The sequence below is a fragment of the Geospiza fortis genome, unplaced genomic scaffold, assembly GCF_000277835.1.
Source record: "Geospiza fortis unplaced genomic scaffold, GeoFor_1.0 scaffold104, whole genome shotgun sequence".
NCBI classification, from domain to species: Eukaryota; Metazoa; Chordata; class Aves; order Passeriformes; family Thraupidae; genus Geospiza; species Geospiza fortis.
Genome location: NW_005054325.1, coordinates 2,692,438 through 2,718,145, shown reverse-complemented (window position 1 = coordinate 2,718,145; position 25,708 = coordinate 2,692,438). Strand labels below are relative to the sequence as shown.

Below are 25,708 nucleotides of genomic sequence, written 5' to 3'. Positions count from 1 at the left end.
AATGAAGGTAAAGAAAGGAGAGCTCCATCACTGTCCAATTTGCTTTGTTGCAAGCTTCTTAGCTTTGTGTCGTATTTTAACAAAGATTTATAACATGCTGACTGGCTAAGGCCTCAGGGTTGCTGGAAGGGTGGGAGGAGGGAACAAAAGCTGCTAATAAAAATGTAACATTACATTATGGTAATTAGCATGAAAAGTGAAGATTTTTATAAATTGCTTATCTGTTTTAATTATTCTTCAGACATCTGTAATATTAATGCACAGATAAAGAACAGTTAATTGGAAAATAAATGAGAGATCTAAATGTATTTTTCCACTCTGTGTATATAAAGGGGAGCCTGGATATTAAATCTTGAACTTTCAAATTCTTTTTGTTATATTGCAGAAATGTACAAATTAATCAAACGTTTAGTATAGAAAACAAGCCTTGACAAATCCCAATTTTGATGGATTAACCAGTGAAGGAGTCCTAATACTGAAGAACCAGGACAGTTGTTTCAATTTTTTTAAACAATTCGTTTGTCACCACCATCACCAGCAAAATCTATCTCTAAGTTTTCCCTATATGACATTTCCTTTATTTTTTTATACCTTCCAGAGACATAATTCTGTCTCTGTTCCATACAGAAAACAACTCATGTCAAGCATGAACAAAATGACTCCAGGATGACAGTGATTTCCCATTAAGTTTTCCTGGGAGCTACTACAAAGCCAAACTATAGGTGTGTCCCTGCTGTTTGCCTATATTAATATTATGTACATACACACATACCTCATCTTTGAGGAATAAATGCAAAAACAATTAACCTTGTGGGCAACCAAAGAGATAAAATTGAAAAGATATGAGGAGAATAAAACCCGAGAAATGTAGGAGATAGAGAGATAAATATCTTTAAATCAAAAGTAGGACTTAGAGTTTCTGCTCTGCTGCAGTTTCATGTTTATTAAAAGGATTTATCCTGGAATCATCAAGACTGAGGCCACTAGCTGTTCATTTCTCCTCCATTTATCTTATTGATTTCCAAGTTATGGGTATTACAAAATCCAGTCATGCAAACCCCCCTCCAAAGTGTTTTGCAAACTCCATGAAAAATGCATTCAGCAAACAACACAGAGTGCACTCTTCCTTCTTTCCTACTTCCACCCTCCCTCTCTCTAATTTTTTTTGCACTATAATGAGCCTACAGCTAATGTTAATCAGGCAATACCCCCTCACATAAATTTGATTTGTGATTATTTCTATTTTTTTTAATTGGTTTGGTTTGGTTTGGTTTGGTTTTTTTTTTGTTTTCTTTTTCCTGGTCAGGACTGGGAGGGTAAACTAGAGAAAATCCTCAGAAAAGAAGAGGGATTAACACCTAGATTAATGTATATGCTGGCATATGTGGAGCCCACTAACTGCAGGACACATAATTGCCAACCACTCAACTGCAAATTCTGCTTTTGGACTGACATATTCCTAAATTTCGTTTGAGAAAATCGTTATCTTTCATGGGTCACTTTCAAGAAGCAGACCTGTCACTGGTCTTAAACAACCAGTTACACATACCATATATGTATAGATCCTGTATTTTGAACTAGTAATTTGACACTGGTTAATGCTAAAACATGTTTCTCCTGCGTTTCCCTATTTATGTGCCAGCTGTAACAGAAACAGTTGCCTTCAGTGAGACGAAGGCAGACTGCCTCCAACATGCCTTGCTTATATGAGGCCCAGTACACCAATACAGATGCTTCCCTCCTGACACCAGCATGAGGTTACAATGGTTTCACCCCCTGTTTCACAGCTTGCTAGGTAGAGACACGTGAGAGTACCAGCCAGGGTAGAGTGAGTTGGATAAGTTCACAGTGGGGTCATGCCTGGCTTTGGTGGAGACAGAATAGCTTGGCCATGTGAGGTGGAACAGGAGCACGTGGAGAAGAATGAGCTTGGGAAAGACTCACTCCTTTACTGCAAAATCAGGAGCTGCCAGATGACAAACATGATCTCTGGTGCTTGAGCTTAGAATTTATGGCATGGTGCCAATTTTATGTAGCATATATTTCGGATTTTATTGGTCAAGTACCAAGTTCTGGTTATTTTTATTACCATTTTCTTTTTTGCTTGACACAGTCACTTATGTTGTGAACTAATCTGAGACATGGGTTGAATGAGAGGTGCTGGCCATGCCTTTAATTTCAAAATAATGAAAGATTTACAATGGATACTAAAGTAGAATAATAAAGCTAAATTTACAGGTTTTATGTAGTGGGCTTTCTTATTTCTATTACCCCCATTAAATCCTAATGGATGTGTTTTATATATGTTATTTGTGTAGCATCTTTTTTCCTGTAAAAAATTGCAAACTTCTTACAGGGATGATTCCCCCAAAATGAAATCTGGTAAACAGAGTTACTAGCACTAAGCCCATTTCCTTAAAGGATCCTCACTTACCTTCATTTTCCAGTGTCGTATGAAATGGGACACTTTATATTCCAGGTAAGTATAATAAATCTCCACATCTTATAGGGGACTTGGAAATTATATGAAGGAGTGAACATACCTCCTTCCAATTTTCTGCTACTTCTCTGCTTGGATACCTCCTGAGGGTGAGATGCAAGTGTGACTGGAGCCCCACAACAGAAATGTAGTTTGATTCATGGCAAGGGGATGCTTCAGACACTTAGGAATCTATTTGGTAAGTTCCCTGTCAGTAGATGAAAAGACATGATATGAGACCTTCTGTTTGAACTTCTCCCCTGAGCTGAGTTTTGTGTAGGAAGAAACCAGACCAATAAAAGATGCCCACAAAAATCCCATGTGCATCTTGTTTCAGCCTATGGATGGAGCCAACACATGGAGGCAATCTGGCTTCTCCCAGTCCACTTGACACTAGGGCTTGGAAAGTGGGCAGTGATCAAGGCAGCAGGGTAGAAGGAGAACCCCTCATCTGTGGTAGATTTGTATGCTGAATGCATCCTTAGGCATCATTTTCTGACAGATGAATGTGGTTTAATAGACAGTGCAAAATAGAAGATGCTGTATGTACAGACCTATGCAGTAGGGGTGACACATTTTAAATATTGCTAATAATTTATATCCAAAGCATCTGAGCAAAAAAACAAAATTAAGATTGCAATTTAATGAAATAAAATTACCTAGCTAGATATTTGAATAAAAAATGCAAATAAGTGGGAGATTTGAGCAGCGGCTTATGAAAGTCTATTCTTCCTTTTTCCATGTGGCTACTTTTGGTTTGCCTGTCTGCTTTTTTGCAGGGTTAGTCTAATTATTTTTATCCCCTAGTGTAAAATATTGTAAATGCACACAGAGTTTGCAGCACAAGCCATGTGTATATGTTTGCTTGCGCATAGAAATGTACATGAATCCACTCATGTATACATATGTATGAACTCTTTATTTTTGTGTTTGTGTGGATACATATACACATGCGCTCAGTATATCCAATATCTTAAGCCACTCAAGATTTAATTTAAGCACACATATTTTCCAGAATGATTCCTTCAGCTATCAGCCACAGCAGTAAGCCTTCTTCTCCCTGCACTGCTCTGATAAAGCTGCCCTGCCATCACTGACATGAAATCTCAGCAAGCTGATGGGTAGATCTTGTTTCAGATATGCATTTTGATGAGCCTTCAGTACAAATCCAATCTGGTTGCAAGCTAGCTGATGCATGGCTGGCCTTCTGTTCCTTATTTAACAGAACCATATTTTTCCTCATTCCATATACTGAATTCTGTTTAAGGATCTCCGTTCAGACTAAATTTGAAAACAAAATATACTTCAGCTGATATGAGGAATCTGTACACAACAGCAAGTGAAAAGAGAGAGCGGCACACGTTTTCGGCCATAATTTAGTACACAGATGGTAACGATAGGAGGTGTTGGTTGCAAGAAATGAGTTGTTCAGTAAGATTCGCTCAGCTGAATTTTGATTTTCTTTCCAGCAGACCTCCTCACTTGGTATTGTTTATGCAAATATACCCTCCTTTCAAAAAGCGTCTGGCTTCAGAAAAGGCCTGGCAGTGGAGCACAAAAGCGAAGTTGTACAGCAGCTACCAGACCTGAAAAGACAGGCTGAATGGAGCAATGGATGCAATATGCAGTCGGCCAGACAAACAGAAGAACCATTCTTTTCTGGGTACCAGTGGTGTGTGGAGAAGGCAGCCTATCCCAGAGGGAGAAAGAAAAGGCCTTGCGATGGGGGTAACTGCCCTGATCCTATAGAAAAAAATAAAAGGCTAAAGGGACCAGAGCCAAGCATTATAGATGCAACTACGCTTAAGACATAAAACTGATTTAACCCACTTTTAGGACCTCTTGTGGCACTGCTAACTTTGCCAAGACAAATTAATTGGAAATGTATGTTGCTTGTAGGTAGGAAACATGACAATGAAAAAAGTAGAACAGATTTTTGCAATGCAGTAACTTTCCAACCCCTAGGAAAGAATGACATTTTCTTTTTGCTGTTAGCTTTAGCAGATAAGTGCACTGGAAATTATTTTTCTAACAGCAAAAATTTAGCTGAGATGAATTCTCTGTACAGCACTGCAAATACATGATGTCACATATGGGCAGAGAGAGCGAGGGAGCACTGGTACAAGGATGTTGCATTGCACAATATGCACATGATAGGGAATACTGGTTTCTTAATGCAATATAAACATATATATGCACTTCTCATCCATGTTTTATTTCTTCTCGTAATGTAAAAGCTTGCTATAACCCACCCATTATACAGTGAAAAACCATTTCGTTATATATGACACTATACTGTAACTTCAGCATTTCCTCCTTATTTGATAAAAACACTATTGTCAGTGTCCACTGTCTTTGAAAAATCTCCTTAAATATTTGAGATAATGCTTCCACCAAGGTTTTAGGCAAAAAGATGTTCATTTTCTAATAGATTCACATTTTGTATATATTTTTTCAAGTGCTGCATATAAGTCCAGCAGGTATGTTTAGCAGACAAAACACATATGACCTCAGAAACTTCCAATGTCATGTTGTATGCCAACTGCAAATTCATCTGCAAATGCACTTACCTATTTTGTTTGCTGTTTTCAAAGGGTTTCATATGTTATGAAGAAACCATTCGCTCTGTTAGGTGAAATTTTTGTGTCAGGTCATTTGTCTATTTAATATATTAATAATGTACATTTAATTTCAGTATTTTTGGATGCATGTCTTTTAAATGAAAGAGCAAGTCTAGAATAGTTGTTTTGAAGGCCAGAGATAGCATGAACAGCACAGAGAAAGCATCTTGAATTGCAGTTTTGCAAATCCTGATCATTAATTCAACCTTATATCTTATTCTTTTTATGCCAGCAAATCTGAAAACAGAGTACAAGAGAGAATGGCATCATCTGCATTTCAGTGGCCTGCCTTCCATATAAAAGCTATCTTCTTATCACTCCTTTTTGTCCCCCTACAAGAAGTGTAGCAGAGACATGGCTTTTCTTGGAGCGTTTTGGTGTTAAAGTGAGGGGCTATTTGCCATCTGTCATCACCTTATCTTTTGCATATCAATAAAAAAATTAATAAACTAATTTCAAGCATATATGATACAGTTAATCTGGTAGGTCCATTGTTAGGAGAGAAATAGTATATTCTTATCAGTGGCTTTAAACAGCTATTCATCATTTCTAAAGGGCAATTATTTGGAATCTATTAAGCTAGAATTCATAATACCGCTGCATACTGAATTTTAAATAGAAATCTGTATTTAGATGAAGGAATACATTAGTATAAGTCATTAGAACACTGAAAATCCATGACTTGTTCATTTTTCACTTCTTTTTTTCCCTGTTCTTTTTCAGAGAATATGAAGTATCAATGATCTGAACATTTAAAGAAAACTCCCCAATGTGTCCTTTTATGGGAAAGTTTGGATAACAGCGTGTTTAACCCTATATTCACTTTGTCTCAGATGTTGCAAATTACTGCAGAGAAAATAAACTATCCAAGGAAAAATATTTCAGTGAGCATACAGAAGATAAAAAGCCAGCTAGCTAGACAAATAGATAGATGGATGTATCTGGATCTAGCTGGCGGGCAGCTAGGATAAAGGACTTGGTTTCAAAATGTTTCCTTGAGATAGGGAGAAAACCCATCAAAGGGCAGGGAATAGATATTTCTTGGTTTTTGTTTTTTTTTTTAGTGGGTATCTCATTTTATTGTGCTGGTTATGCAAAATTGGTTTTATGAAGCTGATTATCAATGAATAAAAAAATAATTGACTAAGAATAGAAATTGATAACAGGACTGGGGAATAAAAACTGTTTATCATCTCAGTAAATTGTAATGAATCTTCTAACAGGAGGCCCACAACCAAGTACAGCAAGGCAAAAAAATCCATGTCCCAGTAGAGATAAATAGATAAGCTAAAAATGACCATTTCATACTGCACATATTTTTGCAGTACATCTGTTTTAAAGACAAGAAAGCACAGCATATGGGTAACTTACATTGGCTTTGGAACTGTGTGAGCACCATTTACTCCAACAAACACACTGTTAAACATCCCAGGGAGCTGTGCAACACACACATGCACACCTTATGTTGGTGCACTAGCACACGTGAGTGTCCCCCCACACATCTTCACACCAAGAAATCCCCTGTCAACAGGCTCAGTCTACTGGATTGGATATATAATAAATAATTAACTAATAGAGAATATGAACATCATATCTGCTGCTTTTTAGGATCCTGTCACTGGTTAATGCTCAGCCTCAATAAAATGACTGCATGGAAGGGACGGTCATGCTTCAGCCTGATGCTTCCTTATATTTGCAAGGATGATGTTAACATTCTGTTTCTGCAGAAATAGAAAGAAATTGCACACAAACAGGGAGGTATTACATAGGATTTCTGGGCTCCTTGTTGCAACACTGTGGATGGGTGGAGAGGACAGACGATGCATATTTCATGCCATGGGCGCACCATCCTCTGCAGACCTCCCACAAAGACAGCTCAGCTTCCCCACAGGACCAAGCAACTGCGAGCCCTTGGGATCATTTCAGTGCAGAGGGTGGAATGGGCTGAAACTGAGGAGAACATTTTATTTTCCCTGAGAAAAACAAGCAGTTAATTTATTACAAACGTGTTTTTTATTGCCTGGTTAATATAGCTCTTCATTATGGCTTTAAAGAGGAGACTTGTCACTTGGCCTCTGTGGTTTTGGGTTGGGCAGAGGATGCTAGACACTCCTAAGTGAGAATGCATTTTTGTTGCAAAGAACTTTCCTAAACTGATTTTCTGTGCTGTGGTCTATGTTCCTTTTCACCATAGGAGGCAGAAGGCCACAGATGTATGACTTGTATGTACAGAACTCTGCTAGCAGTCTTAAACCAGAGCATTCATAAACTAGACTTCAGACAAAGTAGATCTCACTAGGTCCAACTCCCACAGCTGAGTTTGCACTAAGTTTGGACACCTGCTCCCCTGTTTGTGATGTCATTAGTGATGCTTACATGATCACATGATGAAAGATATGACTTGTATACATGAGAAACTGGCATGAATGTGGCAGAAATGGGTCCTAGAAATATTTTATGAGACGTGAACTAGCTGCCACACTTTGGCAACATTGGAGCTTTTTCAGTTTGATCACTGTAATGGACAGATGTGGATTAATAATCATGGGAAACTCAAAATAATCGGACTCCACCTAAATTACAACAAAATAAATTTAGGTTTAAATTTATTACATAATGTATGTCCCATATTTAAGAGAAAATACACAGTAACAGTGGGCCTGTGATTCCTTTCTCCTTGTGCAATCCTACTTCAGGGTAGACATGGTTGAGGTGATGTGTGATAGCAGGGAAACTCAAGAAGCTTTTTTGGATACATGTGTATAATTTAAACCTGATGCAAAATCCCTACTTAGTTTTCAGCATGGGCGTCTCCTAACTTGCTGAAAGAAAGTCAATTTTAAATAATGTCAAGTTAATCCAGAACATATTTTTTGGCACAGCAGCAGTTGCAGCAGTTTGAAAAAATGAAGCTTTAGTTAAACAGAAAGAGAGACAAAAAGCTTTAGAGGGGTCTTTGGTCTAACGACATCTCTAGGAGCCAAGCAACAAGATATTGAATAAGATGATTAAATTGTTGTGGGTGAAAAACTACTGAAAGAGCTGCTAGCCCCTGCAAAAGCAGCAAAGTATGTGTTCAGCCTGAGAGCACAAGAAAGATCTTTGTCGAAATGGAATTATTCGTGTGGCTTAAAGTTAGGCCTGTGCACAAGAAGAACTTGCTGAATTTGGCGCAGAGTGCTCATGCCTTTTCAAAATCAAACCTGGCATGAGTGACTTGATATCAGGTCATTATCATTAGTAGCTCTCAGTCCCAATTAGGAAACTTATACAGAGAACAGTTTGGATTGCAAAAGGCTATACACTCATATTTTAAATGTAAGCTTGAAACACATCCAAAAAGCCATTAATGTTCTCCATTAATTGTCATCTTGTTAAGTTTTATACATTAATGACTTCTCTGTCTTGTGCTGTGCTCTGCATATCAGAGAGAATATCAGCACAGAACCATCTTACTGTCAGTGATACAAGCTGAGGAATGAATTGTTACTGACTCTAAATTTAGGTATCGGGAGAGGATATGCTGAGCAAGTGAAAACACAGAAATAAAATGACATGCCATGGCTTTGTGGATATGCAGCAACAAGCAATCACAGCTTAACAGACACAAGTTAGCTGCTGAATAGACAGACGTCTTGCACTCATTCATGATTTGCCTGAAGGTCAAGGATCTAAATACATCTGAGCTAACACAACAAATGATCAAATAGTCAACAAAATTTGAATCCCAGAAAAAATTCGAGAAATCTCTCTGTAGCAAAAAGGCGTTTCATAAGGTAAAAGGCGCATCCACTTGGACCTAAGTGTTAAAGAGCCGAAGGAATGGCTTCCCAGTAGCAGAATAAAATAGGAGTATGTTTTCTCCCTTCCCATGCATTTTTATTCCAGCTCCAGCTAAATTTATGTAATCATACATGCTTTCTTTTTTCTCCCCTGAGAAATAAGTCATCTTAGTGTTGACACAGTTGAGAGATATTGGTTTTCTCTGCACTTTACCTTATTTCATGCAAGAGTCCCTGCTCATACAAGATCACGAAATGCAGGGGGCTGGTGAGTGACAGAGGCTGTTCCCCACCAAGAGCAGAATCTGTAGCAGCTGTACTGTGCAGAAAAGGAAATACCTTCCTCCCCTTCCTGGCCTTGGGACTGCATTTCTAGAGAGTCCCTCAAAAGGATTATATGTGTGACAGAGATGTGTAACTCTAGTTAAATTCAGGGAGATGCCATGTTTTAGTAAGCAATCCCCTGCTTCCCTCCTCCTCCAAAGCTGAGAAGCCTAACATGCTGCATTCTTAACTGTGCTATCTCTCAAACCCTTATAAAGAGAAGAAGTCATGTTGTAATTAATACATGAGGTACTTGAAAATATTATTGATTTTTTTAAATTGGAATATAAACTGCTGTTAAAATATTTTTAATTCCTGGGTGGTCTTTATTGTTGTATGGTCACAATCAGCTGTTTTTGATTGAGTGTAGGAAAAACATTATAAATCTTCCTGAAATTTACAGTGAAGAGTATAATTCAGCATAGAGTTTTCCTCTGCTCATGGCATTTTAATGATCAATACCATATTATATTATTGCTAGAGTGCATACTGGCATTTACGGTTTGCCACAGCAAAGATATTTGGCAGAATAGTAAAGGTTACTCAGGTAATTTTCCTTTAAACTTGGTTTTCTTATGGAAATCCTTTGGGGAGATCATAGGAAAAATTATTCTGTACAATTTTTTTGTTGTTAGAAAATGTAATATATTTGTCAGGGAATAAAAAACCCTAAACAAACAACAAAACAAGCACTAACACAAAGAATAACAAACTTTTGATAACAAGAATGACTCCTGCACTCCAATGAATTTACCTATGTATATTGGATATTGATATTTTTACATTGGAAGGAACCCACATATCTTTTTTCGTTACCACTACTGGATTCATTAGTGAAAATGTGCTCATGTTCCTCTTGTGGAGGGCAATACACAGGTAATTGTGTCTGTAATGGACACCAGTGTGATTTTTGCAAAGAAATGAATAGGATGATATTCTGTGGTAAAAAATACCTTCTTTCCTGTCTAGCATTAGAGACTTCATTTTACATCCTTTGAGTGAAAGGGGATGACTGTGCTATGTTTTCCAGATAGCAAATATTTACACGGTTTTATTATGCTAAACCCTGCATTCAAATCATCTTGTCAAATGGTTCATCTGCACAGTAGGTCCAGTATGTTTGACATGCACTGTTCTTAATGGGAATCAGCATACTGTTTCCATAGCATAAGCCATGGTGGGTTGCATATGTTGTAGATAAACCAGATTTTTTTTTTTCCCTCACAGGAGCTCCTGGGACCTATTTTTCCCCTAGGAAATCTCAGATGCAAATCTGGGAGCTCAACTTCACATTAATAGAGGACAATTCACAGCAACGGTATGGCCACTTCTTTCAAATTCATTTTCACAGCACCTGTACAAAGGAACTTCTTCCCTTGTTACAGACCAGGCTGGATAGTTTGTGTAGTTACTGAAGTGAGGATAAAGAAGCTCCATCCTGTGGGAACTGAAGCAAAGGTTGGGGTTGGGTCAATGTCTTTCTAAAAACAGGCAGAAAGATATATAATCCAAATTTCTATTTAGAATGAATCATGCTAGTGTCAACTGATAAACACCATCTTGGTCTGTTTCATTACCATTATTGAGGGATTTTTTACTTGCATATGCTTTCTCAGAAGAAGGTGAACAGAGTTTTTAAGTAGCAATTGTAGTCATTGAAAAGAAAGAAGGAAGGAGACCATTCCTTACACTATATATGATAAGAAAATAAGGAATTTTGACTTATTACTAGGTAGGAGACACTTGAAATTTTCATGAAAAGCTATTTGAAAAAACAACAAAGGAAGGCAGATAAAAATCCCACATTATTAACTAATATAATAATATAAATTTCAGCACACAGCATGCACTACAGATAGTCATGGTTTATTGTTACAGTGAATTAACAATACATTGTTAGAATGGATAACATCACATACTCTGGCTATTTATGTGATAAGAAGTCCATTAGGCTTTCACAGTAACAGGGTAGCTTTAAAATTATAAAAAAACAACAACACAAGCAAAAAAGCTTCCCAATCAACAAACAAGCAAACTAAACAAACAAAACCAACGACAATCAAACCAGAAAAACCAAATCCACCACTGTCAAGTTAAATTCTTTCTTAGGTGGAGGGCAGTGTAACCCTGGCCTACCCTGGCAGCAGCAGCAGGAGTGCTCAGACTGTATTGCTTGTTTGTAGCAGATACATGCTTTGCATGCACATCAAAGTGCATTTTAATCTTTCTAATTGAATTTATGGTGCATCCTAACAACCAAACTCGTCACCTTCTCTGCACTTAATATTTTCAGCAGATGGAAGACTAGCTGGTGCAATATCTCCTCCATCCTGAATAAAATAAAAATCCACTAAAATAAAATTCAAAATTCCAAAAATAAAAATCTACTAAAATAAAATCCAAAAATCCACCAAAATAAAATCCAAAATTCAAAAATCCAATAAAAATAAAAAAGCCTAAGCACCACTCCTTAGGCTTTAGCTTCTCATCTGTACCTATAGAACATATCACAATTTGGTTTGACTTCCTTCCTCACCTCCAAAACAGACCTTCCAAATCTTTGTCTACAATAGTGGACACCATTTTTCAAAGATAAATATATTTTTAAAATAATATCAGAAATATTGTTTTTCAGGGAACAACCTAGATTCCTCTTCACCACTTACAAATTGGTAAGACAAACTTTGTTAATTATTATGTGAGTTTAGACAACTAAGGGACTCATAATCTTCCAGATTTGTAGTGTTCATGGATTTTTCTGGGAGAAAAAAGAATTTTTACTTTCTTTTAGGGGAAAAAAAAAGAAAAATAATAAAAAATTAGCATTTTCTCGTAAACTGCCAATTGAAATGAAACATTAATTACTACTTTAGGAAGATGAGAAGGACTCAAACTAATATACTTATTCCCTAAGAGTAATACTTGGCATAGTTATTATATTAATAATTATAAACTCCTTCAAACAGTAACAAATGTATTCAGCATTGCAGCTATGAATTCAGCACTATATTACTGTACACAAAAGCTTCCTAGGGGCATTATATTTTTTGTCTGTTGTTGTGTCTTTCACACACACATTGTTAAAATACAGAAAATGCCTGGAATATGTTTGACATACTGACATAAGTGCAAGAAGTTCAGGACTTGTACAACTTTAGGTGGCATGTAAACAGGATTTAAAGTTAGACTTCATGTACAAATCCCACATATTAAGAAAAAAACAGTGTCTTAGAATACTACTATGATATCATAATGGTTTTGCCATAGAGGCTGTGGAATCTCCATCCTTGGATAATTTCAAAGCTCAGTTCAGAAAAGCCCTGAGCAACCTACTCTGACTTTAAAGACAGCTGTGCACGGACAGCGGGGCTGGACTGGCTGATACTGAGAGCTCCCTTCCATCTTCATTTATCCTATTATTCACTGACCACTTAACCCAGTGCAATATTAAGGAGCAATTGTAAACTCAGTATCTAAATCTACAATATAAAAGCACTGAAAACTTCCAATTCTGTAGGTAGTGAAATACAATATCTCCTTTAAAACCTTTGTAATTCTAGAACCATTTTGATGGATTGAAGTGGATAAGGAGTAATATCAGTTTACACATTTCTGAAAGAGAACTCACTGTTCTCATTGACAGAAAATATTTCAAGAAAACTTTTTAAACCAATTACTCTAGTCTTCTCCTTTATCTATAGCAGACCTCAAAGCTGTTTTTTCTGTCAGTTTCAGTGGTTTTCTTTCCTGAACCTTAGGCCTTTAATTCACACCATTTTTTATTAACTCTGAATTTGATCCAATATTACACAGGCTACTTTACAATATACCTTCTTTTTTACTTTTACAAGTAAATGAAATGTGTCCCTTTCCCTGTGAAATATATGAATTTTTCATTTATCATCATTTTGTTTCTTTGCAGATAACTTTATGAAAAAAATTTAGTTCCTATGAATATCTTGACTGCATTGCATTAAAAACCACTATTGGTTTAGGTAATAGAATATGCAGTACTGAATTAAGAATATTCCCCATGGAAATCATTCACTTTCACTGCACTGAAGAAACAAAAACATTAAGCCTTTTTACTGACAAAGGTACTTTAAATCTCCAAAGACAATTTTTTTATCAGTAATTTTCAAACTCTGACTGAGACTGCCGCTTCCCTTTGGTGTTCTTTAGTAAATTACACATTAATTTTATTTTCATAAGAATCAGAATATTTTCATAAATGCTTAGGCATCTTATTATATCCATATGAAATTATATGGCCATTAAAGATTGTCAAAGAATGTAAACAAGTTGAGAAAACAAATCCCATATAAGCCCAAATCATGGGGGAAATATGGTAGATTTTTTAATTCTGGATTTACCTTGTGTGCACAGCATGTGGGACCCACTGGATGGAGCCACAAATGAAATATTTGTATTAGAGCTGACTCCTTATGCAAAAATTATGAAAAGCACAAGCTGTATATATATTTCCACTGATTTACTTGTTTATGTATTTTAAGGGTTTTTTTACTGAAGGCTTATCATAAGTCTGTCCATAAGCCCTGATGATACTGAGAAACACTCAACTGTACTTTTCCAAGCTGTCATACCAACATTCATAATACTGTATATTTATTATTGTTATTGTTATATGCTCAGAAAAAAAAAAAACTGCTTTGTATTTTGGTAGCAAACAATTTGTTCTGCAGTCTGATTTTTAATTGAAATATTCCCAAAAAACAAATATTAACCATCCCAAGCAGGCCAGGTGAACCTAACATAAATGAGAGGCAGTAAACAGCTGCACTCTTTCTTTTATCCTTTGATTGAGTATATGACTGCCATCAGGCAGAGGCTGCTTCTGTTTAACTGAGTGGCTGAGAAGGCAACCAAATATCTACATGGTCTTCCAGGTATGATGGAGTTTAACATGAAGGCAAGTCCATACCGAGAAAAATCTCATATTATGTGGAGAATTTGAAAGCCACAGGTGCTGCTACAGTTTACTCATACTGTTACAGGATACTCTTACTAATTATGGTGAAAAACCATTAATGTGGCACACCTGTAAATATCTTAGTAACTGCCTTGAAGTGAAGTTTGGAAGAAGCACTTGACAGCACCCTCAGGCACAAGGTGAGATCCTTGGGGCTGTCCTGTGCAGGGTCAGGAGCTGGATTTTGATTACCCTTGTAGCACCCTTCCAACTCAGAATGTTGCGTGATTCTGTGAAGTGTCTAATGTAGGCAATACTTCAATTTCTTCCTGTCAATGTAACTTCATTCACAGCTATTTCATAGCTGACCCCAACATACTCAAAAAATGTGGTTTTATACTTTTAAAGTGGAAACAAAATTGCTAGTTGTGCTCAGCTCTGCCTGTTACATTTTTGAGTCACAAGATTCTCCTTGCTCTTAGGACACTTTCAAGTTCTGTCCCAAACTTGGAGTGATTCCTCTTGTTGTTGCTTCAGATTCCTAGGGCATCTCCAGAACACCTGGGTGCATCTATGTGGCATGCAAGACTGGCTGGCTTTGGGATGTTACATACCCATTAATCCTTCAGTGGCCATCTCAGTAAGGGTTGTTTAGAAGTCACAGCATTCCTTCAATATCTGTAAAGTGCTGACATCAATACCAGTAATATGACAGACTCCTTTAAAACAAGATGTTACCAGAAAGATTGTGAAAGAATGTTTAAAAAAAAAACCAACAAAACAACAAAACAGGATTAAAACTAATGGGCAAGGAGGACCACATCATCTTCCAGGCCATGCCACCTTGAGTAATACTTGAAAGTGGGTCAGAAATCTGACAAATGGATGCCAAATTCAGTTTTGCTGGTTCATGGTAGTCATGACTTTGTCCAATGATAACACCACTGAAGTGTGGCTGCTAAAGAGCTGCTAATTTATGAGTGTGGTCTTATGGCATTTCTTAAGAAGCAACTATTACTTCAAAGAGACACAACAATTTTCTTGCATTGTACAGCTCCTGGAATGTATAGCTCATTTCTCTGAGGTGTGGCTTTATCATGGCAGTGGCTGTTTGTGATGTTCCTGCGCCCAGTGCAGCTGTTCAGGAAACAGAATGACCATCTGCACTGAGTCTGTCCTTGAGACAAGTACGCCTGGGATCTACCAGGGAACCCTGTCTTTAGTGCAGCCATGAAGAAAATCATTCCATCTTTGCCTGCAACTAATGGTCATGGGCTCCTGGTACATGACCTGTGCAACCTCCTCTAGGTGAAGCTCCCATTACAGGGGTTTGGACAAGGTGATCTCCAGAGGCCCCTTCTAACCCAATCATGGAGACTATGTGATTCTGCAATACATGCTGTCTTCCAGTTCCACAAACTAAACTTCAGCAGCATGAGAATAACCACCTCCCCTGCTGTCAGTGTGTTCTATTTGCGTGTGACCTGACAAGCATTAATCCAAGACATTCTTCCAATATATGATCAACTCTTGGTTGGGTTAAGGCAGCTCAGAATTTGTTTCCAATGCTTTTAAGATTGCTTTCACAATAGATAATATCCACTGTTACCTGTCACAAAACAAGCAGTGCCTGTGAGGACAATGATACAACATTCTGTGAGTGCATGTAGGAAAGCAGCCACTCCAGAAGCCTGTCCTGCAGATCAGCTCTGAAACTCTGTGTGCTGTTAGCTAATATGTTTACATGTGCATATGCATCTGTAAATACAAATTCTTCTATTCATATGGCTGTCGTTTCATTTGCCTTTGCCCCGCCTCATATAATAAAAAATAAATCATTGGTTCCCCAAGGCTTAATAAAGTCTCACTGTCAGATTCACCCACATAAACCACTGAGCATCTTACCTTCTTTTAAAATTCTTAACTGATGCCTATACTTTCTCTTTTTTTTCTTTTTTAATATAGCAACAAACTGAGGGTACCTACGAGAGAGGGAGGCAGAAGCTAATGTGGATCTGCCATTTTGCTGTTTGTCTATCATAGGCTTAGACATTAGAACTGAGACCCTGGAGACTCCTTGTGCCTGCTGCAACAAACACTAAAGGATGAGGAAGAGAGAAAGGAAGCGAAGATGGAATGGTAAATTAGTCCAGGGGAACAAACAAAAGGGAAGACAAATCAGAGAAGGGGAGAAAGGGAAAGGAGAAATGATGGCAAATGACAATTTGAGGTCAAGTTGTTATAATACAAAACAAAACACAGACTTATGGTGCAGAAAGGGTCTGAATTAAATTTTCCAGATCTATTTATTTTTTTTTATCACGTGTTGGAAATTTGAAACCCTACTTCTTGGTGTTTAAAGTTACTTTTCCTTTAATACAATCTTTGCAGCAAGTATACCATATAAACACAGTGCTAGCCATCAAAAGCCTTGTCCAGACCCTGAAGAGAACATTTCTGATTCCCTGGTTCAGATGGTTCAAGATATTTGTCTGTATGACTGTTGTATAATTAATTATAAAAGAGGAGGAAGTGAGATGATTATAATATCTGGAGAACTGAAATGCAGACTAAGTCTTCAGTGAGTTGCTCCATTTTTGGCTAATAGAATGTAGGGGTTTAATCAAACACTATAAAAACAAGTATCTTCTATTCACTTATTATTGATAGAAGAAAATAATTTATCACCTTGCACAAACAATATTATCTCAGATGGCATATTAGTAATACCTGTATGGGAACCAAATTTTCATCATTTAAAAAACCATTTTTTTCCTCTGAAAATACAGCTGTTCTCTTCAACATTTATCTTTTAGCAGCTGTTTATTATCCAGTCACAACGTTCAATTTCATTGAAATTATCTCCTAAATTGAATCATAAAAGTGGGAGATATCTGTAACATAATAGACAAATGAAGCGTTACTCTGCACAAGCTGGATATTCAGTTCATGTCTTTGCTGATTGTTGCATTAGTTAAAAAGGAGAAGCAGTTCCCACATAAATGCACACTTTTACAAAAGGATCTCAGCACCAGGTGTTCCCATGGCTCACTTCCTGTCCTGGACAACTCAGAGCCATATCATAGTATACTGGGGAGGTTATCCTTGCTTCATACTTAGTAAAGTGCTTTGGCAGAAGAGCACACTGGAAATTTAATCTCTGTTTTGTGACTCCAACCTCATCACGAAACACGGCAACTGTTTCTGGATTTCAAGCCTTAGATACTCAAACCGAAGAACACTCTTATCCATGAACTCATGAACACATGTTAGAGAATGATTTACAGCTCCTCATGATTTTCCTAAATGCTGTGCAAATCTCTCCAGTATCTGAAGCCAAAGTATTTCTTTGTAATTGCCAAATTTAATCCAGTGAGCATGGAGACATATGCTTGGAGACACATAGCATTACTCTTCCCTTGGGAGCTTCAGCATGCTGCTATTTGATTAGGAGGTTCTGGTGGGTAACATGGTAACTAAATAAAATGTTGCATCGTAAAAATTCTTTATTTGTTTTACACTATGCCATAAAAAGTTAACTACAAAACTCTGCCTGGTCTATAGCATATCCCTTGTTGCTAACATAATTGCACACTCTTCAGGTAGCCTTCTGTATTTGTCACTATGCTTGCAAGTGTTACTCATCCTCAGAGTCATGTACAAAGGAAAAGCTGGGTGGAGAGCTGTGTTTCCTTCACTGTGTCAGGCTTGTAAATCCCTTTTATCAGCTAAACTAGGACTAAATATGACAGAGAAATTATAAATGATGCAGAATTTATTTATAAATAAAGTAATATTATTTTGGGGATCAATGCGCCTGAGGTCTGCACCAGGTTCATCTCCCTGGAAGCAAAGATACAGCAAGGAGTGAATAACTCACATGGAACAAAAGTTCTCACTATCTGAGCAGTGTAATTGAAGAGGTGGGACAGAGGAGGAAATGCAGTTGGAACATTTCTTTTCCTGATTCAATGCCGAATTTTAGTCTAGGCTCTAAACATAATTTCTATACACATAGATTCAGAAACCTAAACCCCAGATGTGAAAAATTATACTCATGCAGACATATCAAAACAAAGCGGGCACAAAGAACTACTCCATGCCAAGATGGCTAGTGAGAAATGATACTTATGAAAAAGATGTTTATTTTCATTTATATTAGGAAGATGTTATGAAGAAATCCTGCATAATTTGACATATACACCAAGTGAACTTTTTTGTTTTATCAAAGAAGGCTGCTTTGTCTAAGGCTTCAGGCTAGCTGGCCAAGCTAACTTACAGGAATATGGTTGTGACATGGCTTGTCCTCACTGCCAGCTCACTCTCCTGATTGCTGTCCTGCTGCTTCCTCACAGCAGGATGCATCAGTGTTGGAGTCTAATCTTCGACAATGTCTCAGTGGCAGGCATCTATCCTTTAATAAGTGGGTTTTACAAAACCATTATTTTAGGTAATGTTTCCACTAATCCTGGACATTAAGTCACAGGCTTGTCTCACCTCTCTGTGCTTGATGAAGGCAAAATTTCAACCCCTATTTCTTTCCTAGGTATAAAATGGCATGTATCTGGAGCTGTATCCCCTTAATGTAGGATGAGATGGGTGAAGACAGAGGCCAATAACATGTCCACTGCTTCTTACATGTTATAAAGTACAGATCTTCACAAGAACAAGTAACAAGGCTTAAATGTGCTCCAGGGCATCTCTTAACCTCCATTTTAAATTCAGCCTTCTCCACTGCCTGGGGAACTGCTGAGGGAAAGCCAGGAGGTGGAAGTTATGTGAAAGTCAAGTACTTTTTCCTTTCCGCTCCCCCCACTTCTTCCCCGTGAAAGGAGGCAGAAGCTGTGTGCTGTTGTTATTGTTCCTTTGTACTGGTTTTCATCTCCTGTTTTCTCACACCCCAGGGACTGCCTTAATAGCCTTCTGTGAAAGAAAGTCTTTAGAGCAAGCATCATCCCTCCAGCCAAATGCTGTAAAGGAAATTCCCCCTCCCAAGCCTACGAGTCTGCTCCCGCATCCTCTGATTAGTGGATTTGCTGGCATGGCTGGCCAGGTGAGATGGGTGAAGGATCAACACTGGGAAAACAGTTTGGGTTTTTTGTGTGGTACCATATCCGGGATGACAGACCTCTGTCTGGGGTGAGTGTCATTACTCTAGTTGCTTTCAAAACACTCCCTCACTTTTCTTCAATGTGGAGTGCATCCAATTTGGGATCAGATTGGGGAAAAAAATGCAGTTACACTTTTTTCTGTAAATAATATATATGTCCTTTATATTTTCTTCGAGTTTAGTATAGGATCAGTGGTCTGCTGATCCATAATCCTTGAATTCACGGTGGAGAATGCAGAAAATTGTTTACTCTAAGGAAAAGAGGTGGAGCTAGAGCTTAATGCCACTGTTTAGTGAGGCAAACTCTACCAAGAGCCCAGACGTGCCTCCCAGACTGGAAAACTGCAGCTGACATAGTAGTATTTAAGCAGTACCTCAAAATTAAAGAATCTTTGCTCTTATATAGTTGTTCTGCACAAAATCTGACTTAATGCTGACATGTTTTGCAGCAGAGCAAGATCTCATATATGGAGATGGAATTCCTCCTGCTCAGAGCTCATTGTACACTTGGGGCTTCTGTTATTGCATTCATAGACATATTGGCTCCAGGCCTGCTCACCAGTGTGGTAAAATGCCCAAAGTTTGCCGTAAGAGCAGAATCAGACCAACTGTAAGAGCTAGACAGTTAAAAGCAAAATAACCCATTCTCCCACCCCTACAGAAACAGCAGAGCATATACCATGCAAAGTGTCAATAAAAAATACAAAACAATGATTAGCTTTCCACATAAACATTTCATCACATCCTTTCTCAACACCAATCATTGTGACAGTCCATGACAATATAAACGATGACATGTTTGAGGTGCTCTAATCCATCCAGCTTGTGTTGCTGTACTTGTCAAGAAAAAAAAAAATCCTCCATAAAACCTATAACCAAAACAAAACTCCACTATCCCACATATGTTACCAATGCTTTCTAAAAACAGCCATTCAACAAGCTAGGCTCTATACCATGACTTCAAATTAAACCATATGTTCATTTATAAAATGAAAAACTTCTGGGGTGAATGAGCCTTGGAGACGGAAATCATGGTTTTCTACTGGGGAAACCTTGGGTGACCTGTGTGCCCATCAGACAAGTTGCTGGACACTTGTAATACTGTGCCATTAATGCTGGCTTCTCCATAAAGGTCCTCTGTTTGCAAAGAAGGGCTCAGTATGTGAACTGTGGGCTTGATTTTTTCCATTTTGACATTATTTAAAAACAAGATCCGACATAATCAGTCTCAGAAACTTTGTGGGCATTGTGTGGAAAATCTCTGGCATACCCAGCCTGCAGCTCACACCTTTCACCAGCCTTGCCTGTGAGAGATGGTGGAAAGAAACCAAAAAAATTTCACTGAGCTCAGACAAAACTTTCATTATAGTTAGTTCTTTAATAAATTGGAGTTATAAAACTCATGTGGAATTAGAAGGAGGGTAAATCAACAAACAATAATTTAAATGCTACACAAGTTTGGTCACCACAGCTTCCCACTACACCATGGAGTACGAAAACTGCCATTCAAGGCCCATAGGAATTATGGTGGGAACATTTCTCCTGCCACTTTGACTTCCATGAAATTCAAATGAGGGCCAGATCCATAAAGCAAGACATCCTGGCATGGTAGCCAGCACAGCATTTGGCTAGCTTTGGGGATGAGGTGGTAAGAGAAGATAGATCAGAAAATGTGAATGGTGGGACCCTGAAATGCATGGATGCCCCAAGGAGGTTGGTTACTTTACATCACCCCTTCTCCCAGGCACCCTAGCCCTTCATATCCCTGTGGATCTATTCCAACCACATCACCACTTTCCTCAACCCAGCTCATAGCACAGGGCAAGGTCTGAAAAGATAAACAAGGGGTCAGAGAACAAAGGTAGAAGGACACCGAGGCCAAGTAGCACTGAACAGACCTGGGCAGGATTTCATGGGGTGGCACTACAGCAGCATCACAGACACAGAGATGGCACTGATACCCAGGTTTGGTTTACTCAGTGTTGCATGCAGTTAGATTCATTATACAGCAGTGCTATGAAGATAACACATATCCAGACTGAAGGATAAAGCAAAAGCCCACTACAGCATAAGCAGAATAACAATCTCACTTTCTGATGTGCCTTGCATCTTACAAAGGTTACTTGTATGATGTAAATGGAGTTTTGGGGGCATTTTAGCAGTGATAATAAGTTCTGTTTTCATGACAACTGTTCCCCATTTCATAGCACAATGTGATATCCCTAAAGAACATTTTCCACATTGTTTTAACAAGAAGGAATTGCATATTTCACTACAATATGCTGGAAAAGTGGGAAGGTGGTGCAAAATATCACCTAGATGTTCTTCACTTCTAACAAGCCACTTATTAGGATGACAAACGCTGCGGGATGCAAACGTCCTTGTAGTACACCCTTTGCATGTTGGACTTTTTTCTTGCCTAGCTAAAACTTTCTACTGCCTCTGAATTTCTCTAGCCTCAGGGCTGCTTAATTTCCAACTCTCTGCTCATGACCTCAGAGGCCTGTTCTTGTTGTGTTTTGCTGGAGACAGCACACCCGCACCTTCTACGTCAGACTGAGAGCTCTGAAGGCTTAGGCATTAAAATGACAGCCCTGTAAGGTACACAGATTACTCAACCTTGATTAAAAAACAAAATAGGGTAATAATGCTTCCATACCACAAGGATAAAATGCCAAGCACTAGTGGAAAGCAGACACCCTGCTGCTGCAGCCCTGAGGCTGAAAAGATAGGCAGGGAGCAAGAGAAACACAGCTAGTGCAGAGAGCCAGCCCTCCACGAGTTGTTTACATGCTGGCCGAGGCTAAAGCGTGGGGGTAGGAAACAGGTTTGTTTTTTAGAATCTGGACGTGCTCCGGTGGCAAGCCTGCCTGACCCCTCACTGGGTGAAGCTCCACGTGGGCCCACCCGGGACCACGGCTGACTCACCGTCTGGGAATCTGGAGTAGGCACGGCCTTTGTAAAAAAAGCCATGCTAGAAACTTACTGTGCAAGATAAACAAGGAAAACATGCTCCTTGGCACACAGGCAGCTCAGATGTTGGCTATTGTGTTCTCCTGGAGTTAATCATCACAGACCAGGCCCCCCTTTGTGGCGGGAGGTGAGCTGCGGCCGCTCACTCAGCGCTGAGGAAGCAGGTGCAACAACAGCTCATTGTTACAGCATTGTTTTGAAAATTGGAAAACTTGATACAATTTCAACTCTCTCCCCCACCCTGTAACCCACCCTGGGGAAGCAGGGCAAAACTGGGCAGTGCCGATGCAGGTGGCACAGCTGGAGGAAGGGAGGCAGGGCAAGCCTGCATGGCCACCTTGCCCAGAGACCCAAAGTTTACTCTCACCTGTGTTTTTCCTCACTGCCTTAGAGCTTGACCTTGATCCCTGTTGGAGGAACAGGCCCTCTGTGCAGTCTGGTCACACTTGTGTGCCAGCTTGGGGTCACCACCAAGGTCATTAGCCCTTACTCTAATTACAGCTTCACCATCCTGGGCATGTCCTGGAGGTCACATTAAGCAGATGCTCAGACACAAAGTCTCACAGGCTCCCTGGGCAGTGAGCCAGACACAGGACAGGCTCTCTGATTGATCTGCCCCCTTTCCAGAGGCTGCGTGTGTGCATTACCACCAAGCAGATCCCAGCATGCTGGCTCTGGGCATCTTCAACTGGGAGGCAGATGTCTTACTCCATTTCTTCTCCTTCTCCCTCTTCTTTCCTCAGTCCTTTCACACAATGCAGTTAGTTACATTCTGCTTATTAGACCTCATCTTTGCTGCTTTTTGTAGCACTGTTATGCAACAATAGGAGACCTCCCACTGCTCTCAATCCCAGTCTGCAGGCGCTGAAGGTCTGATAGCCATGTTTTTGTCTATCTGAAACGTGCATGTTTGCATTTCATCCTTGTTTCTAAGGAACAGATGTATGTGTTCTTACTACTTGTTAATTCTTGTTCATTTTGGCTACTTTGGCTAACCTAGATGGCAGTGGGTTAAGGAAGTCACAGTCACACAAGGATGAGAGGGCAGGATTGAGGTATGTGTTAGTGACACTGATAACCCATTCTGATCCTCTTCTGTGATTGTAGGAAGGGCTTCATTTCCCAAAGCTCCACTTTCATGCTCCTGGGGAATAGCAATGTTTTACAGAGGAAAACAGGACACAAGAGCAAGAGGGCTTTTCAGTCTTTTATAGATTTTTAGTTCTTATCCAGATGATTTTCTACTAAGTCTTCTTTGTAACTAGCAGGTGTAACTAGAGGGGAAAAAAAGGATAAATTAAACTCAAAAGTTTTTGGGGTTGGTATTGTAAAAAATTATTTGGAGTGTAAGTCCTTCAGGCAATGCTCCTCACAATGCGTCAAGAAAAGGCAAAGACAGAGAAGCATTAATTTTGACACAAATCCATAAGACTTTAATCCTTGTGTTTATATAAATGTATCTGTCTTTATTAATAAGAAAATAAATGGCCAAGATGAAAGTGGTAAGTGATAAGATTAATTCACAATTATGACATAAACATCATTGTTCAAGAATGGCTAGTAAGGTAATAGTAACTTCTCAAAAAACCCTGTACAGTGTGGTGGCATAGGATTTTCTGTTGTCTTTACTAGAGCTTTTTCTGTTTAATATCTTGTACTGATTAAATTGTCTGTGATTTAGTCTGGAGTCTCAGCTCTTTTATGAGAGTCCACCTAACTGCAAGCTCTGCAGATGCCTTTATGGGGTCCCTGAAGTGAGTAATTAGAGTAACCTCCTTCAGGTGCCCTATCTGTTTAGTAATTCAGACAGCCTTATAAAGCACTTGGAAATCACGACAGAAGTTTGTCACGTGAGACGCTAACCCCTGTTGTGCATAATAGCCTTGCTGGTTGCAAAGCTAATATTTTGCATCCTTGCAAGGAGCTCTACCGTAATTCATCTGTTAATGTACAAGAAGGGAAGGGATGAAGGTATTGAATTCAGTTAAAATATATTTTTTGGTTATTTATTTAGATAATTGAGGCATGTGATTTCCATAGATACAACAAATGCTAGGTGCTACACAACAGATCAAATGCTCTGTAGCTTTTTCTGTAATTTTGAATGTGGAGCCACACAGAAGACCCAGAACAGGAATAAAATCCTCACTGTAAAAGGGACAGCAAAGCTGTGAAACACAGAAGCACAGAATATGACAGTATGTCATGTGGTTAAATGCAACATGAGAACAGGTAGATTTTCTTTTAGATGCAAATTCTCAGAGCTGCCAAATGCCAGCATCTCCAGCAAATTTAGCAGCTCTGTGTATGCTTAAAGTCTCTCAGGATTTTTTGTACCTTTTTTTTTTTTGGTGGAGTCATTATCTTCATTCTCTTTCTCTCAGCCCACACTGATTGAAGTGTCTACATTTAGACAAACTTGAACATCTTAGGCGAGGATTATTCATTGACATTACTTTTGTTTTCAATGTACAGGCATTTCAGCATTTGGAACTTTATTAGAAAGTGTTGCATAGCCAATAAAAATTTGCTGAACATTATTAGCTTGTTAGGATCACTAAACATTTTTTGAAGATAGAGAGGACTGAAAAATCTAATCCTGTAGATTTGTCTTTTTAGGTGCAAGTTGGAGTTTTAAAAAGAGAATTTGTGCTTTGAGGTGTTAACTTTAAAATAGATTTCTTCCACTTCCCTGCTATTTTTTCATCTCAGGGTCTGCAGCCTGGACTAAGGGAAGTAGATTGACTATTTTTGCAGTAGAGTTAAGCAGTTGTTCTTTCCTTCTTCATTGACAGAAATTACACAATTTTCTGAAGGAAATTTTTCTTACATTTTGATAAAGGAACTCCTGAAGAAGCTGAGCTTACAACAGAGAAGGCTGTAGGGTGTAACTGTAGATCTCATGAAGAACTAGAATGTCTGACAGATGTAGGTCTATAAAAACCAGGGATTAACCCAAGGATGAAAATCATCTTCATCCTCTACAAGTTTCAAAAGGATTCAGATGCAAGTTTTCAGCTTCAGTCCTTCTCCATCTAAAACTTTACAATAAAAACCAGGTGAAATTAACTCGTACGTCCTATACACTAGAAGAAATAAAAATTTTGAAATTTCCAACTCCCTACATTACAGCATTCTGCTTCACTTTTAATATGGAAATAATGAGCAATTATTTATTATTTGTAATAAATAATTGACCCCTCAGAGCAACACCCAATACATGATGTTGTCCATGTGCAGTCAAGGGACAGGATGAGTCCTCAGCCCCTCTTTAGCTTTGTTTGTGCCCTGAGCAGAAGTGCTGTGCCCCCACTAGGATCAGAGTTGCAGAGGTCCATCAACTGGTGGCAACAGAAGTAGGTATTGAGATGACTGATGGGCCACCTTCAATAGATGATCCAGCTTTAGCTGTTGCAACCTGTTCCTGGAGTGTTTCTTGTCTTGACTGGGAGAGGACCCACGACTGCCTACACTCTCTGTTCTTTCCCT

The 25,708-nt window shown here is 38.7% G+C and overlaps 1 long non-coding RNA gene across 1 annotated transcript in view; it reads left to right on the top strand.

Moving 5' to 3' along the window:
* LOC115947862 overlaps nt 1–14,754 on the top strand; it is a 42,815-nt gene extending 28,061 nt beyond the window's left edge. The window contains exons 2-3 of the long non-coding RNA XR_004081711.1: nt 10,434–10,524; nt 14,674–14,754. This is a non-coding gene — a long non-coding RNA (uncharacterized LOC115947862). The remainder of the gene's footprint in view (nt 1–10,433; nt 10,525–14,673) is intronic.
* Nucleotides 14,755–25,708: the final 10,954 nt, after the last annotated feature.